This window comes from Lepidochelys kempii, chromosome 7 (assembly GCF_965140265.1).
Source record: "Lepidochelys kempii isolate rLepKem1 chromosome 7, rLepKem1.hap2, whole genome shotgun sequence".
Classification (NCBI taxonomy): domain Eukaryota; kingdom Metazoa; phylum Chordata; order Testudines; family Cheloniidae; genus Lepidochelys; species Lepidochelys kempii.
Genome location: NC_133262.1, coordinates 46,313,952 through 46,329,369, shown reverse-complemented (window position 1 = coordinate 46,329,369; position 15,418 = coordinate 46,313,952). Strand labels below are relative to the sequence as shown.

Sequence of the window (15,418 nt, the reverse complement as noted above, 5' to 3'; positions counted from 1 at the left end):
AATCAGCGAAGCACAGAACCGCTCCCTATCTACAGCTATTGGCACTCTGGTACCCAAGTTCCCCCTCCTGTCCTGCTGTCCATGCTTCTCATCATGATTCTCAGATGACGTGCAATGGGAGAAACGGGAAGGAAGAAAACGTGAGCAGCGGTGGTGGAAAACATGGTCTGCTAGAGAGAGACTCAGTGGCAAGGGATTTTCTCAAACCATGAAGAAAGCAGAGAGACTGTTTTCCTGTTGTCAGAGAGAGAGCAAAGTCATGCCACTAGAGCAGTGGTTTTCCACCTGTGGTCTGTGGGTCCCTGGAGTCCACAGACTATGGCTAAGAGGTCCGTGAAAGGTTGTCGTTACCATAAAACAGTGGTTCTCAAACTGTGGTCTGTGGACCCCTGGGCGTCTGCAGACTACGTCTAAGATTTTCAAAGGGGTGCGCACCTCCATTCTAAATTTTTTCAGGCTCCGCAAATGAGAAAAGGTTGAAAACCACTGCATTAGAGGGTTTCCAGCCCATTTCCACAAACCCTGACTGCCTCCAAGCAATCCCAGAACATGACACCTCTCAGAACAAGGGGCTGTCAACTTAAAGAGAAGATCGCCATAGCCGGGACGTTCTCAGAGGCCAGAAAAACAGCAAGTTCTAAGCCCAGCACCCTCCTTCCAAGAATGCAGCCCATTTCAGATAAGGGAGGCATTGACCACAATCAGGGCCACCATCCGTGACCCTGGCCCCTCTCCTTCCTGGGTAGAGAGCACCCGGGTTGAGGCACAATGGTGGGTGAGGGACATGCACTGTTCTCAACTCCAACAATATCGTCTTCAGGAGAAGACTGCACTATATTTGTCTACTTAAGAAGCCGCAATTCTCACGGATTGGTGAATTCCCCCAAGTCCCCTTGCCTACACCTGGAGAACTGAGCCAGGAGGCCCCTGAAGAACAATCTACTTAATCATTTTGGGGAAGTGGTTCCTAGAAGCTCATCAGTTTGAATCACTGTGTTGACAAATGGCTCTAGCATGCAGGGGAGAAACAGGGTCCTCAGAGAGAGACAAGGTGGGGGGAAAGACAAGACCGACACAGCAGAAAGATGGGAGGCAGACAGTGCGCATGGATGGGGAGGGGGACAATGAATCAGGGAGATAAGAGCCCAGAGTTCTTACACACCCCAGACAGCTCTCTCTGTCCGTGTCCAAGACAAGGGCTTGTCAATTGCACTACAGAGGCATACTGCTGGGGTTATCATAAAAGCACCTTAGGCAACCATTGGTCAACTACCTGACATTCAGCCATCAGAAATCAGATATGACAGACAACCTGCAGACCTACGACCAGCTGTTTCCAAACCCTCAGATCTCTGCCTGCTCCCCTACTCAGCATTCTAGCCTCCAATACAGACAGACAGGGCAGCTCAGGCACGGGACATTCCACTGTACACAGCCATCAAAGCTGCACAATCCCTGACACCGCAGGAGCCCTTGGGAGCACAGATCCTCATGAGTCTCTGGGGAGACAACAGAGCAGAGAACTCAGGGGGAGACAGGCTGGCTCACGGTAATGGGAGAGAGAGCCCTTCACTTCTAGATCACCCCATGAAATCCAGCCCAATAGGGACCAAAACTGAGGCATGTTGGTCCGTGGCTCCTACATGAAATGAGTTGGTGGATCTCAGGCTAGCTCCCAGTGCACTGGTATCTGCATCACACAATCACTCAGTGACCCCGTTGCCAAGCTTAGTAGAGGCGTTAAGGACGGACTGGGCCCTGGAGAAAGGTATCCCACTGTGCCCCACAGGGGCATGTTGGCAGAGCTGCGTAGCAACGCTTTGCACAGGTCCACCTTTGCTCTCCCTGCCCTCTAGCGAGAGGACTTCAGGCTCCAGGGCTGGTAACCCTTTTCGGCAGCACCGAATTCACTATGCTTGGGAAGCAGAGATGGCATCTGTGCCTTCTTGGTCCTGGGTTTCTCCTTTAACTACAGTTGGTGAGGGACAGAGAGCTGAGCCCTGCAAACTCATGCCACCTCAGGTGACAAATCTTGCCTGCATCTGCTCAAATCAGCATGTGATTCCATGGTGGGGGTGGCATGAGTCATAGGGAAGGTGCAAATTACACCAGTGGGTTACAGTGCCCATCTCCAATCCCTCTTTCTACAATACAGAAACTCAGAGACCAGCTGGTCGGGTGGTAATTATGGCAGCTTCACCTGCCTTGGGGACTCTGTGGGACACGGGCCTCCTTCCAAGAAGCATGGGTCAAAAGAGAAGGAGCAGCAGGGCAGGCCTGAGGTGCTCACTTCCTGAGTGATGCTATCAAAGGGGAGGACAGCTGGGATGCAGAGGCTGAGGGCTCAGCAGCACTGGGCCTGCTTCCCCATTCATGTGGCCAACAGGGCCTCCGGAGTGCAGCCCGTGGCCTCCTCCAGTCCCAGGCTCTACTGGAAACATCCCCCAGCTGTTCTGCTCCAAGGAGAAACCAGCTAAGCGGCTCCACCACAAAGCGGCCCAAGTCTGGTCCAGCGGTGGGAGGGTTCCCTCTTCCTCCTTTAGCCAGCCCCCGGACTTTCCAAAGTGATCTGAGCCTGATTCAGCTCAAAATCATGCCTCCAATTATGTGCGCTCTCTCTCAACTGCCTGCGCTGTTCTCCTGTAGCGGATCTGTACCTCGCAGGATTCCTTGCCCTTCCTTCCCCTCACTCCCACACACTCCTAGAGATGCGCTTTGATGCCACAGCATAAGAATATTCTTTTTTTTAAAGGCAGCTGCAAATGTACAAAGGGACTCTCACAAGCAATGCTAGCTAACAAGCCACGGAGCAAAGATCTGGTTCAAACAGCACACTGCTGCCACCCTGTGCCACACGAGGGACCTGCGTGCAGAGCTGTGCTATGGAAAGACCACCACATTTTCTTCAGATCATATTTTTGGAGCTAAGAAGAGAATGGAGCCCCATTGTGGTAAAGAAGGATCAGTGAAAAACCAGTCGGTATTGTTATCTGATTCCTGTAATAGATTCACTACTAAACAGATTCACATGTGGACTGCAGCAATCTCCTGGCAACCTAGGATTTCAGAGCTGTCACTACACTGCAAACCATTTGGAACTTTATGGCAACAGAGGATACAGAACTCATCAGACCTTATTTTCTCCAAATTACCTGCCACTTGACCCAGATGAGACTCCATCAGCAGTGCAGGATCTATGACACACAGCTGAGCATTCTGGATTCCCTGCAGAGTTACACATTCCAGCATTAGGGGGATGGAACTTGACTCCCCACTTCACAGCCAAAGCTGCTTTTTCAAAGATTGATCTCCAGCTGCAGAATGCCAGGGATCTACACTACACCAGCCCACACAGTCTTGATGAGGCTAGGAAAACGTACAGAGAACACTCCATCCAGGCAGATGTGACTATTGTTTCTAGAAAGAAAAGGAGGACTTGTGGCACCTTATTGTTTCTAGAAGGATGTAAAGCCCTGGAAGGAGAGGAATTATTCAATCCCTTAAAGTATAACTAGAGAATCACAGCTGAAATTGAGCAAAGGACGATTTAGGCCAAAATAGCAGCGAAAGCTTGCTAACAGTGAGATATATACAACTGTGGAACAGTCTCCCAAGGGACATCAGAGAAGCCCCACTGCTTGAATCACTTAAAACTAGACAAAGCTGTGGGGACTAGTCTGCAGCATCCAATCCTGGACTGATTCCTGGGGACATGGGCTCAATTATTATTAAAGTGCTGCAGGAATCTCTGTCACAATTCTGAAACTGTTGCTTTAAGAAGTGACTAAAGAGCATTTCAGCAGAGGCCAAGCTCCAGGAAAATGAAACATCCTTTCAATCCCTTTATTTAAGTACTCACAATTCCTGTTTTGAGGCAGATAAAACAAAGATAAATACTGAGTGAAGTAAATTAAGCTGTAAGTAGATAGGATTTTATTAAACAAAAAGCAAATTGCTAGCAGCACAGCCTTGGCAGCTCATTAGTTTTTTGTTTTTTTTTTAATTTTTAAGTGAATTTAGCAGGCAATCTTCTGTTTACTTTGAATAATACATGCATCAAGATTGCCCTGTGGCTTTGGCACTGCAGTTCAATACCTTCTCCAGCAGGTGGCGATAGGGATCTATATTTGGGATTAGCATTGTGCGTCCCAAGAGACTAGTGTGTGACCTGAAGAAATCAGTGAGAGCACGCAAGTCTGAATCTCTCACCAACAGAAGTTGGCCCAATAAAAGATATTCCCTCTTCCACCTTGCCTCTACAACTGGGACTGAAAGTATTCAATTTTAATTTTTTTCTGTTAAATCCCTTCTCCATTATTCTGAAAATATTATGTAGGAGCTACTAAGTGTGTGCATGTCAAAGATTGTTTGATGGTTAGTTAACGTCAGTAGCAAATAATTCAACCTTTCATGAGGCTGTCACAGCCAGGTCACAGGCGTCCAGACCTAATGGTCAGAGCTGCAGTCCACAGTCATGAGACAGAGTCAGCTGGGTCAGGATACCAGGAAGTCAGAACCACACACTGGGACCAGAGTCAGGCCAGGTCAGGATACCAGGGATCACAGGTAGGAGACAAACTGGAGATCAGAATCACGAGCCAGATGCCAGGAGTCACGCCGGCTCAGGATGCCAGGAAATCAAGCCAGAGCTGGAGCCGGAAATACAAGGCACAACAGTCCAGAGCAGGATGGAGCCCAGTTCAAACAGCTTCCTGTTCCATTCCTGCTGCTGGCTTACATAGGGCCAGCAGGCCAATCAGCTGCTCAGGGACTCTGCCAACAGGACCTCGGGGTGGAGCCTCAAACTGGGGCTGAGCTTCATGGGTCCCAGGCTAACAGGTGGAGGGTTGAGTGGGGCCACTCCCTGTTACCCCAGGCTTGAGACCTGAGGGTCATGACAGGCATAACAGTGCAACTATCATATCGTGAAGCAGTGGTGTGATCGAATATTTATTTTTTACTTCAGGTGTCAAAAACAAAAGCACACACACACACACAAATTTACAGGTGCCTCACATTTAAACAATCGTACAATGACAGAAATCACTGCCCAGCAACATGAAGTGCTCCTATACAGGTTTCAGAGCAGCAGCTGTGTTAGTCTGTATCCGCAAAAAGAAAAGGAGTACTTGTGGCACCTTAGAGACTAACAAATTTATTTGAGCATAAGCTTTCGTGAGCTACAGCTCACTTCATCAGATGCATGCAATGGAAAATACAGTGGGGAGATTTTATATACACAGAGAACATGAAACAAACAATGGGCGTTACCATACACACTATAAGGAGAGTGGTCAGGTGAGTTATTACCAGCAGGAGAGAAAAAAAACCTTTTGTAGTGATAATCAAGGTGGGCCATTTCCAGGAGTTGACAAGAACGTCTGAGGAACAGCGCGGGGGGGGGGGGGGGAACAAACATGGGGAAATAGTTTTACTTTGTGTAATGACACATCCACTCCCAGTCTTTATTCAAGCCTAAATTAATGGTGTCCAGTTTGCAAATTAATTCCAATTCAGCAGTCTCTCGTTGGAGTCTGTTTTTGAAGTTTTTTTGTTGAAGAATTGACACTTTTAGGAGACCTAAAGCTTATGCTCAGATAAATTTGTTAGTCTCTAAGGTGCCACAATTACTCTTTTTCTTTTTGCTCCTATACAGTTACTGCTTCAACTCGGGCAGCCAGTCAAACAAACAGGTAACAAACTAATTCAGCCATGCAGTAAGTAATTGGCATAGGAAGTCGGTGAGGCCAAGAAATTACCAAGATTAAAAAAGGGATTGGACATGATTATGGGTAACAAGAAGAACCATAGTTGTTCTTATTATACATGAAAATTTGGGAAGGGATATTAAACCGCAGGCGTCAGGGGCTAAGCCGCACGTCTACACTAGAAACGCAAGTCGACCTATGTTAGGTAATTACTGTGGTGGTTGATGTCCACACTACCCTGCTTCTGTAGATGGTGCACGTCCTCACCAGGAGCACTTACACTGACTTAAGAAGGGCAGTGGCGGGAGGGGGCTGAGAGCCCAGGGGCAGCTGGGCTCCTGGCAGGGAGCTAAGTACAGAGCGGAGAGAGCCCGGCTCAGAATGGGGAGCCTGGGCAGAGAGCTGGGTTGAGAGTGGGACCCAGAGGGCAGTCAGGCTCTGAGCAGGGCGGCTGCAGGTCAACTGGAAGCGGGAAGCCCAGGGGCAGCCAGGCTTTAGCTGGAGCCCCTCCCCCTCCACAGTGACAGCCCAGCTTCTTGCCAATTTCACAGCTCCAGCATGGACCTGTGAAATTGACAAGAATGACAGTTAGCAGCCCACATAAGCAATGCAGTGTCTACACAGACACTGCATCGCCCTAACTACACTGACATAGGCCCTATGGAAGTGGAGGTATTATGTTGGTGTAGTAGGGCACTTAAATCAGTGGAAGCAAGGCTGTAGTGCGCACACTGACAACCAGGGTGACGTAAGCTGCCTTACATCAACCTAACTCTGTAGTGTAGAGCAGGCCTTAGACACCAGGATGAGACTAATGTGAGGACAGATTACCCCATCTGCTACTGCAGGGTTTTTACACCTTCCTCTGCGACACCTGGTGCTGGCCCCTATCAGAAACAGGACAGCAGGCTAGAAGGACCCTGGGTCTGATCCAGCCTGGAATGCCTATGTCTCCATGTTCCTTCTAAGCCTAAATAGCAAACCAATATTAACAGAGATCCAGAACGGCCATTCCCTCCCCTTCTAAAATCCTGCATGTCTGCACAAACGTCAAGTCACTGAACCAAGAAAACAAGTCGCAAGTTGTTCAGATGGGTGGATGTGTGAGTGCATGAAAATCAGGCTTTGGGGATTGGTGCCATGACTGCAGTGTCTGCGTTTGTCCTATACACTTGGGCAGTGCTCAGAGAATCATCTCATCCACCCATCAGGAGCCTGGGAAGGATCAGTCAGTCTCTGCTAGACATTCACTGGAGCTTTATCCAGACCACTCTGAAACACATCAAGCAACGGGGCCTCTCCCCTCTTCCTTGGGGAGACAATTCCACAGCCTAAGAGATCCCCAACCCTAGCAGGACGTTTTTCCTTCTGTTCACTCTTTAGTTAACATTCTCCCCTTCCTCCTAGTTACACCTTTTGGGACACCCCAAGCAACACCCCGCCCACTTTCTGGGTGTAGACACCCCCTCATTTAGGGACTGTCCTGATATCTCCTAAGCCCTGTGTGCACGAGGTAACTGACCCTTTGTTGCTGCCAAAGGTTGGGCCCAACACCTGGTGCTTAACCCACCCACACCCAGCAGGATTGCCTCCTTGGGGGTTGGGGAATCTAAACAGCTTAGAACAGAGTACTACTTTGGAGAGCTGGACTCCAGGGCCCTTTTCCCCCACAGCATGGCAGGTGCCACTGTCCTCCCTGCCCCCAGCTGCTCAGAGAGAGCGCATCCTCTGCCCACAGAGCCCCAGACAGGCAGCCAGCTATTTCCACTGTCTCATGACAAAGGCGTCTATTTCTGGCCACTGGCCACCATCAGAAACACTGGGCCAGCCCTGAACAGGAGCAGCCTCTATTACCAAGCAGTGGGTTCCTTCTGGGGAGGAGGCTCTGAATTACCCCAGAGGCAGGGAGGAGGGATGAGTGGGAACATAGGAAGGGGGCAGCAGGGTGGGGAAAGATCCCTTCTTTTCTGCAGTCCCAATTTGGAAAAGAATATTTCTGGAGGCTCCCCGGGGCCCCGGCGAGAGGCAGCACCCCCGAGGGGGACAGCTGATGTACTGGGGGCCGGTTGGTCCGGAACTACAGACACATCAGAGATGGATGGTGTCCCTGGAGCACATTTTTAGGCAAGGCCTCTCTCATCCTGCACTGCAAAGCCTGCCTCAGCAGTCAGCAACTGGGCACGTCCAGGGGACAAGGACCTGATCTGCACACAACAGGGCAACCTTTCGCTGGGCTGAAATGGGCACTTGAGATGGGGACTGGTTAGGAAGGTGTCATGGGGGTCCAAGGCTGTTCCTCAGCCCTCCCTGCAAGGCAGAATAGCTGGATCCACTGGCCCTGATCCACTTCCCCACTTTCAGAAGCCTGCCCCCCAGAGCCGTGCCACATGATCCGCAAGAGGTGTTCATCCCCTTGCACTGGCGCATCCCCGCCCATCAGCACCACATTGGTTCCACGGGCCCTGGGGAGCCTTGGCCCCAGGAAGGGGGTGGGGTAGATGTGCCCTGTAAGGCACGAACACAGGTGCCAGCTGAGAGCATGGCCCCAGTCATGCGCTCTCAACCTCTAGGAAGGGATCCAGTGAAACGCACTCCGTTTTATCAGCTGATATCAGCAGCCTTAGCCCCACCGGATTGTTTGATCACTAAGCACTGCCCAACGTACCAGGTACGTGGGGCCGGACAAACCTCCGCTGCTGCCCCCCCTACCAGGCACGCTCTCCGTGAAGTGATGACGTTCCAGACGTACCTGGTGCAGGGGTGGCACTGAGAAGCACATCTGGGCTGTTTGCTCTGCCGTGCTGGCTCCTGCTTGCCCTTCGGCTGTTGGCAGCGGGAACCTTGCTGCTTCCCAGTTCTAGCGCAGCTCGATGGAGCATGACTGAGAGATGCAGAGCTGGTTCTGTGTCAGGTACACATATGGCCCCCAGCTCCACAGCAGCCATCGCAGTGCCTCCTGATCCCAATGTCTTTGTCCTCACAACCCCCAACATACAAATGGGAAACTGAGGCATAGAGCAGCTATGACTTGCCCAAGGTCATCCAGGGACAGGAAAGGAGCAGGTCTCCCAGACTGGCTCTCTAACCACCAGGTCTCCTTACTCTTTAGGACTAAACCTTCCATTGCTGTTTCCCAAAGAGGTTTTCCAGTGGAATCCGATCTCAGCTGGGCTTTTATTTTAGTGTGAGCCAGGAGCACGCCCAGCTCCTTGCAGAGCTGGGAACCCAAACCCAGCACCCTGCTACTGCATGAGAACCAAGCATTTAGGCAGAAACTCCTACAGCTGATCAGGCAGGTAGTGCTGCGGCATACCTGAGCTGGCTTTGGGCTAGCAGCTGCCTCAGTTCCCTCCCCCTTGGGCTTCCCAATACCTTTGGCACAGGCTTTCTTTCATATGTTGAGTCACATCCCTTTTTGGGGCCAGGGTTTATTAGCAAAGGTCACAAGGAAACAAGAATTCCCCCAACCTTCCTAGCTGGCTCCCAACCCTCAGCAGCTGCCGAGCCCTGGGCCTGCTGAGGCGTTCTTCTGGCAGGCTTGTTCTCCCCACTCCAGCCTTCCTCACTGGATCCAGCTCCATGCAGGCTGTCCCCCAGCCGCACCTGGGAGCTAAGGCACATCTCTTGCTGTAGAGCAGCTCATAAAGCCCTCCAGTTCCTCCGAGTCCTCCCTGCTCTGCATCATGCAGCACCTCCCAGGGTTTCCTATCTGGAATCTGCCTTCCACTACAGCCTTCTCTCATCTCCAATCTGAAGGTGGATTTTAGCTACATGACCTGCCTCTGCTCATTCCCTCCACCTGGGGAGATGATTAAAGGGTATCACCTGTGGAGCAGGACACATCTCCCCTTAAAGGGCCAGTCACTCTGTGACAGGACCCAGCTCCCCTTTGACTTCAACATGGGGGTTTCCAGGATTGAGCCCAACCCCTCAGTAAATAATAAACCTTCTTTTACACAAGTATTGCTACGAAAAGAGGGACAAGAGAGGATCAAACCCAAGCAACGCTGGCAGGAGCACGCAGAACATATTGCAGAGTTTTCTCTATGGTGGCAGCTTCAGGACACAGCTGACAATGGTGCTGAGGATGCACAATGGAATGGCATTTGGAGCGTGGCAGGCTAAGAAACAGCCAAAGGCAAGCAGAACTGTCTCAGGGCCTCCCCTTTCTGATCAGGGCCGTCTTCCAAGAACACTGCCTGCATACCCACCCTGTGCACTAACACGGAGAGAGACCGGACTACAGCCAGGGGCATGCTCGTTCCTTAGCAAGCTGCTGACGCTCACCTCCAATGGGCTCAACGCGCCAGTCTCCATCACCCACGCACCTGCTTTCCCTCGTGCTGCCCCACATGCTCAGGGGGCACTCACCATAAACATTTGTAAAGCCCCTTCTTTGTTCCACTTCAAAACCCTCCTGAACGCTCTCCTTTGCCCATGTAAAACTGGACCCTGGCTGGGCTGCTGGTGTGCTGAGACCACAGCCTATCACACAGACCAATGTTGGTTCACTGTTTCCATGTCCTCCCCCCTTGTCTGTACCCATCGGTTGTCTCTTGCCTTCTACTCAGATTCTCAACCCCTTGTGGCAGGGACCATCTTGCTGTGCTGTGTTTGTCCAGTGCCTGACACAATGGGGTCCTGGTCCATGCCTAGGGATCCTAGCGGCTAGCGTAATACAAATAACAATAACTATAACAGTCCAGAGAGGAGGGTTTCAGCACCCAGTGGAATGAGGGACAGGAGCTCTGTAACTGCCCCCAGCTCCCTCCAATTGAAGTTCAGCACTAAGGCCAATTCTGGCCCTCTCCTTTGTTTCTACAGCACCTTCCCTCCAAGGACCTCCAAAGGTCTCACAGCCTGTCCTTCCTCGACAAGCCCAAAAAATCAGCTTAGACTCACGTAGGAGCAACCTCGCTTATTCCCGCCTTGGCCAGGGGAACCCATCCCAGAGGAACGATACCACGGTGAGGAGCAACAGACAGAGAGTGTCTTAGAACCAGCGCTTGGCAATTCGGTCTTTGCTCAGAAGCGGGGCTACTTGAATGAAAACAGCCACCAAGTGAAATGTACAAAGCTGTCTTTATCCCACAGCACCCCCTACGATTGGAGCTGCTTTGATGTGCTCCAACAGGAAGATCAGCATGTCTTCTTAAAACAAGGCTTGGTGGCCCATGCTGCATTCTAGTCCCACTGTTCTAAGACCATGACCGCACTCTCCTTTGTTCATAAGGAATAAGTGGGGATTAGAAGTCCATGCAAGCACTCATTGTTCTGGAGATTTTCAGGTTTCCCCAACTGCCAGAGTCCTGCTGGCAAACAGGGACCAGGGGGAGGTGATGGGTCTGCTTCCAGCAGCCCTTCCAGCTGCTGTTTAGAATTCTAGAAAAAAGAAATGGCTTGGGGGTGGCACCTGCCGGGCTCCCAGCCAAGTCTCTGCTGATCTGTAAACTGGGAAAAGCCAGAGGGGATTGGGCCTGACATTTTCCCAGCTGGATGGCAGTGGCAGAAGTCTCTCAGTGAAGCACACAAGAGGCCCATGCCCAGGCTGGATGGAGAGAAGCCTCAGAGCTTGGCCTCTCCAACTAACCCATTACAATCAGCTAGGCCCACAGGCAGGAGAGACCTACGCCACCTGAGTCCAGCCTCTTCAGAGTAAAACTCAGACAGATCTCCCATCCCCTACCTGGGCTCTGCTCAGCTTCCCTCCTGCTCCAGTGTCCCACAGGCCGCAGACCTCCCTTCCTTCCTGCTGCCTCTGCGCCCAAGCCTGGCTGCTTTGGAAACAACGGGGAAGGGTGATGGAGCCTCACTGCAGGTGTTAGAGTGGGGTGGAGAAGGGTAGTAAATGGCAGTATTCTACTCGATCTTCACCCACAGCCGCAGACTAGGTTGGTGTTTCTGCTAAAATAATTAGCAATGGAATAGGTCCCTTTCACTTGCCATCAATAGACTTCAGAGTCAACTCCCCCTCAGATGGATGGGGGCAGCTCACGCCAGCGGAAGGATCAGATATTGAAGTACCTGCACAAAATCCAGGTAATTTTACAGATAGGATTGAAGGGTGGCTGTGAGGAAAACAGTCTTTCCCCAGCCAATGCCAGCTGTTTGACCGAGTGACAGTCTAGACTGTAGCCATTCCACTGCCACAGCTACAGCCATGTGCTTTGCCAGTACCTGGGCGCTCTTTGTGCCCTCAGCGAGGGTTTAGCACTGCAGATCCACAGAGTGATGGATTTCCTCACTATTCGTCTGTACTGCCCCCTGCCAGCCACCCACACCCCTCCATTCTGAGCGCCCCCTGCCAGCCACCCGCATCCCTCCATTCCATGCGCCCCCCCATGCCGCCCACCCCCCTCCATTCCGTGTGCCCCCCCATGCCGCCCACACCCCTCCATTCCGTGCGCCCCCCCGTGCCGCCCACACCCCTCCATTCCGCGCGCTCCCATGCCCCTCCATTGCAAGCACCCCCTGCCAGCCACCCGCACCCCTCCATTCCGAGCGCCCCGTGCCCCTCCATTCCAAGCATACCTGTACCACCTGCATCCCTCCATTCCAAGTGCCCCGTGCCACCCACACCCCTCCATGCCAAGCGTCCCCATGCCACCCACACCTCTTCCTAGCAACCACACACATGCACCCCATCACCTTTCCTAGCAACCACACACACACCCTGTCACCTCTTCCTAGCAACCATGGGCACACACACAGACAGTGGAGACCATTTCTGTCTCCCTGAGCCATTCCTCATCTCACTCAAGCACCGTTATTTTCAGGACAATCATACCGCAAATCAGTCTATTTTCCACCTAGATCCCCCTCTTTCTACTGGGGCAGCTTCACGTCCCAACTGCAACACCCTGTTCAAAACCAGTTTCCTTATCCCGTGGGAGAGGGCAAGCAGCTGCCTTTCATCTACAGCCCGGGCACTGGTGAAGGAGTTCGTTCATGCAGGCTGATGCCATGGGGAGTTTTTTGATCATGCTGCAATAGCTTGGCCTGACTTGTCTTTGAAAGTCTGCTGGCAGGCATCTCGGGTGCTGTGCTCCCATCAAGCACTGCACTGTACCTGGCAATGGACCAGGTCTCCCCAGCAGGCTGTTATCCAGTAGCTGGAACAGAGGACTGCGAGTCGGGAGTGCCCGGTTCTATTCCTAGCTCTGCCATTGACTCACTGTGTGATTTTGGACAAATCACGTTGCCCCTCTCTGTCTCAGTTTCCCCTTCAGTAAAACAAGGATCCCACCCCGCCGTTTCACATGGGTGCTTTGATGCACTGTTTGTGTACAACTTGAGTGTTTGAAGGTGTTTGGATGGACGATGCTGTAGAAGTGCAAAGTATTATTAATGATCATATCATACAACACCAGGCACAACAGGGCCCTGATTCTGCCTGGGGCCTCTGGGCACTACACCAATATAAATCATAATTCCCACAAGCACAACAAGCAGCACTGAAATCAAAGGGGGGTTGTGGTGCTCAGCCCTGCCCAGAATCACGTCCTGAGCGTCAATGAATGGTGCCAGATGGACAGCGCTGGAGACCAAGGTCTCCCTGTTATTACTCAGCACCCAAAGCACTTGGCATTGCTGCTGGCGATGCCCCATGGGGACACCTCAGACCAAGAAGGAAAACTGATGTGGAGAGGTGGGAGCTCAACCAGCTCACAGAAATGGGGGAAGATCCTCCTAAAGGCCACCCAATGTACATGCCCCACATCCCCCCAGCAGAAGCAGCACTAAGAAGCCAACGTGTTGGGTGGAGCTCTGGGCTCAGTGGGTGGCTGAGCTCAGTCCTTCCAGATCAACAAGGAGACTGGAGAATCGCTCCTCGCTGGGATTAGTTATCCAAGAGCTCTGCTGTGAGTGCACCCCAGAGCCCCTGCATTCCTCTTCCCCCTGGAGAGCCAGCTCACCTTTGTGAAGCATGAGGGGTGCCTTCCCTTTTCCCCAGCTAGGGCACTGCTGGACAAGTGGAGAATGATCTGACATGGCCAGAGCCAAACAGATTCCAAAGCAGTAACGGAGACTGGACCTAGGGACCCTGCAATGCAGCCACCTCTGGGATGGAACAGGGCACCAACCAAGATGATACTGCAACTCATCGAAGCTGGAGGGGGAATTTATGGAGGCAGAATGTCAGCTTACCCAAGGGCAATAAATCCTGTTTGAACCTGGGGTGTAAAACAGAGGTCTGCAAATGTGATGATGCCAGCTGGCAGGGATGGGGCAGAACTGGGTGAACGAGGGACTAGCCAGTGGAACTGTGTTTGCAGAAAGCAGCTTTCAAAGGCACCTTTACAAAACTTTCCTAACAAGACATGTTGAGTGCTACGTGCAGACCACAAGGGGGGAGGAGGAGGAAGGATGTGTGCAGACCATGGAGGGCTGGGGAGGTGAGACTTGTGCAGACATGACCAGAGCAGCCCTGTTGAATGAATGTTTCACAGATGCTCAGAAGCTCTTTCCTGGCAAACTCCAGCTAAACAATGGCTCAATGTAAAGTCCAACGACATTTTGCTGCTTCTTATCCTTAATACACATTGAGATTCCATGTGATTGCAGTAAAAGAGGAGCAGTCTGAGCTAAGCACCTTTCCCGGCGCTGCTCTCCCTGGGTATCTGTGGCATGGCGGATGGAATTGTCCCAGCAGTGGTGCAGGTACCATGGCTCAGAACATCTCTTACCAATGTGGTATTATCACCTGCCCCAGTGTAACCAACAACGTCGGCAGGAGAGATTCAGGGTTACCACTATGCTGCCCAGACTGCCTGTAAAGTCTGCTTTGGCTATTCATGGTGACAGGCTGCAGAGTAGCAGCCGTGTTAGTCTGTATCAGCAAAAAGAATGAGGAGGACTTGTGGCACCTTAGAGACTAACAAATTTATTAGTCTCTAAGGTGCTACAAGTACTCCTCATTCTTTTGGCTGTTTAGTAGGTGGAGCTCTCTGCCCCTGGTGTTAACGCTGGCCCCCTGGCCCAGCATGAGGCTGGGGGGGAGCCATATATTTCCCTTAGGTCCTGACCATTTATAGTCACTAAGGCCCTTGTGGCACTGTTTGAAAAAGGAGGGCTTGTTTGCCCCAAGTCCTGGCCCAATTCCATACAGTGTCCTTCTTCGTCTCCTGTACTAAACTGCTGTGTAGCGTTGCTGGGCACTGTTAAAAAGCTGCCACGTTCCACCACAGAGGTGGCTGAAGCAGGATCCGAGACATTAAATAACCCCACTAAAAGAAATTAAACTGATTCCAAAGATGTCTCCCCAGGAGGCAGCCAGGGAGCCAGCAGGCAGATAATGGGGGGAAACAAGAGGACCCCCAGTATGCCAAGAGAGCAGGGGTTTCTCAACAGCTCCTAGCACATCCATGCTGCTGACCCCAGAGACTGATCCAGAGTCTGTTTCCCTTCCCTGCCCAGACTGAAAGCTGCCAGATATACACTTCGCTGTTTAAAGAGGAACGGCCATGCTGGAGGCGCCTTCCATAGGAAATTTCTCCCAAGAGCAAGCTCCGTGGCTAGTACTTGTGCCTGCTCCCATGGCTGTTACTAAAGAGATTCATGTTGGAATAAGGGGTTCATCCTCCCAACAGCTCCTGCTGTGATATTACAACCCTCTAGTTCCTGATGTCATGGGGCGTTGACATGGGAACAAGGACAACGTCAACAATCCCCAACTGCAGAGTTAAGTCGGGGAAGCACAGGGCTGACAG

At 51.7% G+C, this 15,418-nt stretch overlaps 2 protein-coding genes across 3 annotated transcripts in view; both read right to left on the bottom strand.

Moving 5' to 3' along the window:
- The window catches only part of ACY1 (aminoacylase 1), a 455,667-nt gene that overhangs the window by 376,472 nt on the left and 63,777 nt on the right, over window positions 1-15,418 (bottom strand). The window contains exon 1 of one of the 2 annotated variants that reach the window (XM_073352546.1): window positions 7,151-7,155. The exons of the other annotated variant lie outside the window; for it this stretch is intronic. The gene's annotated coding sequence lies outside the window, so the exon portion shown is untranslated. Of the gene's footprint in view, window positions 1-7,150; window positions 7,156-15,418 lie in introns of those variants that run through there. 2 annotated transcript variants of the gene reach the window in all.
- Window positions 1-15,418, bottom strand: part of TEX264 (testis expressed 264, ER-phagy receptor) — a 130,616-nt gene that overhangs the window by 107,300 nt on the left and 7,898 nt on the right. The gene's annotated exons all lie outside the window — the stretch shown is intronic.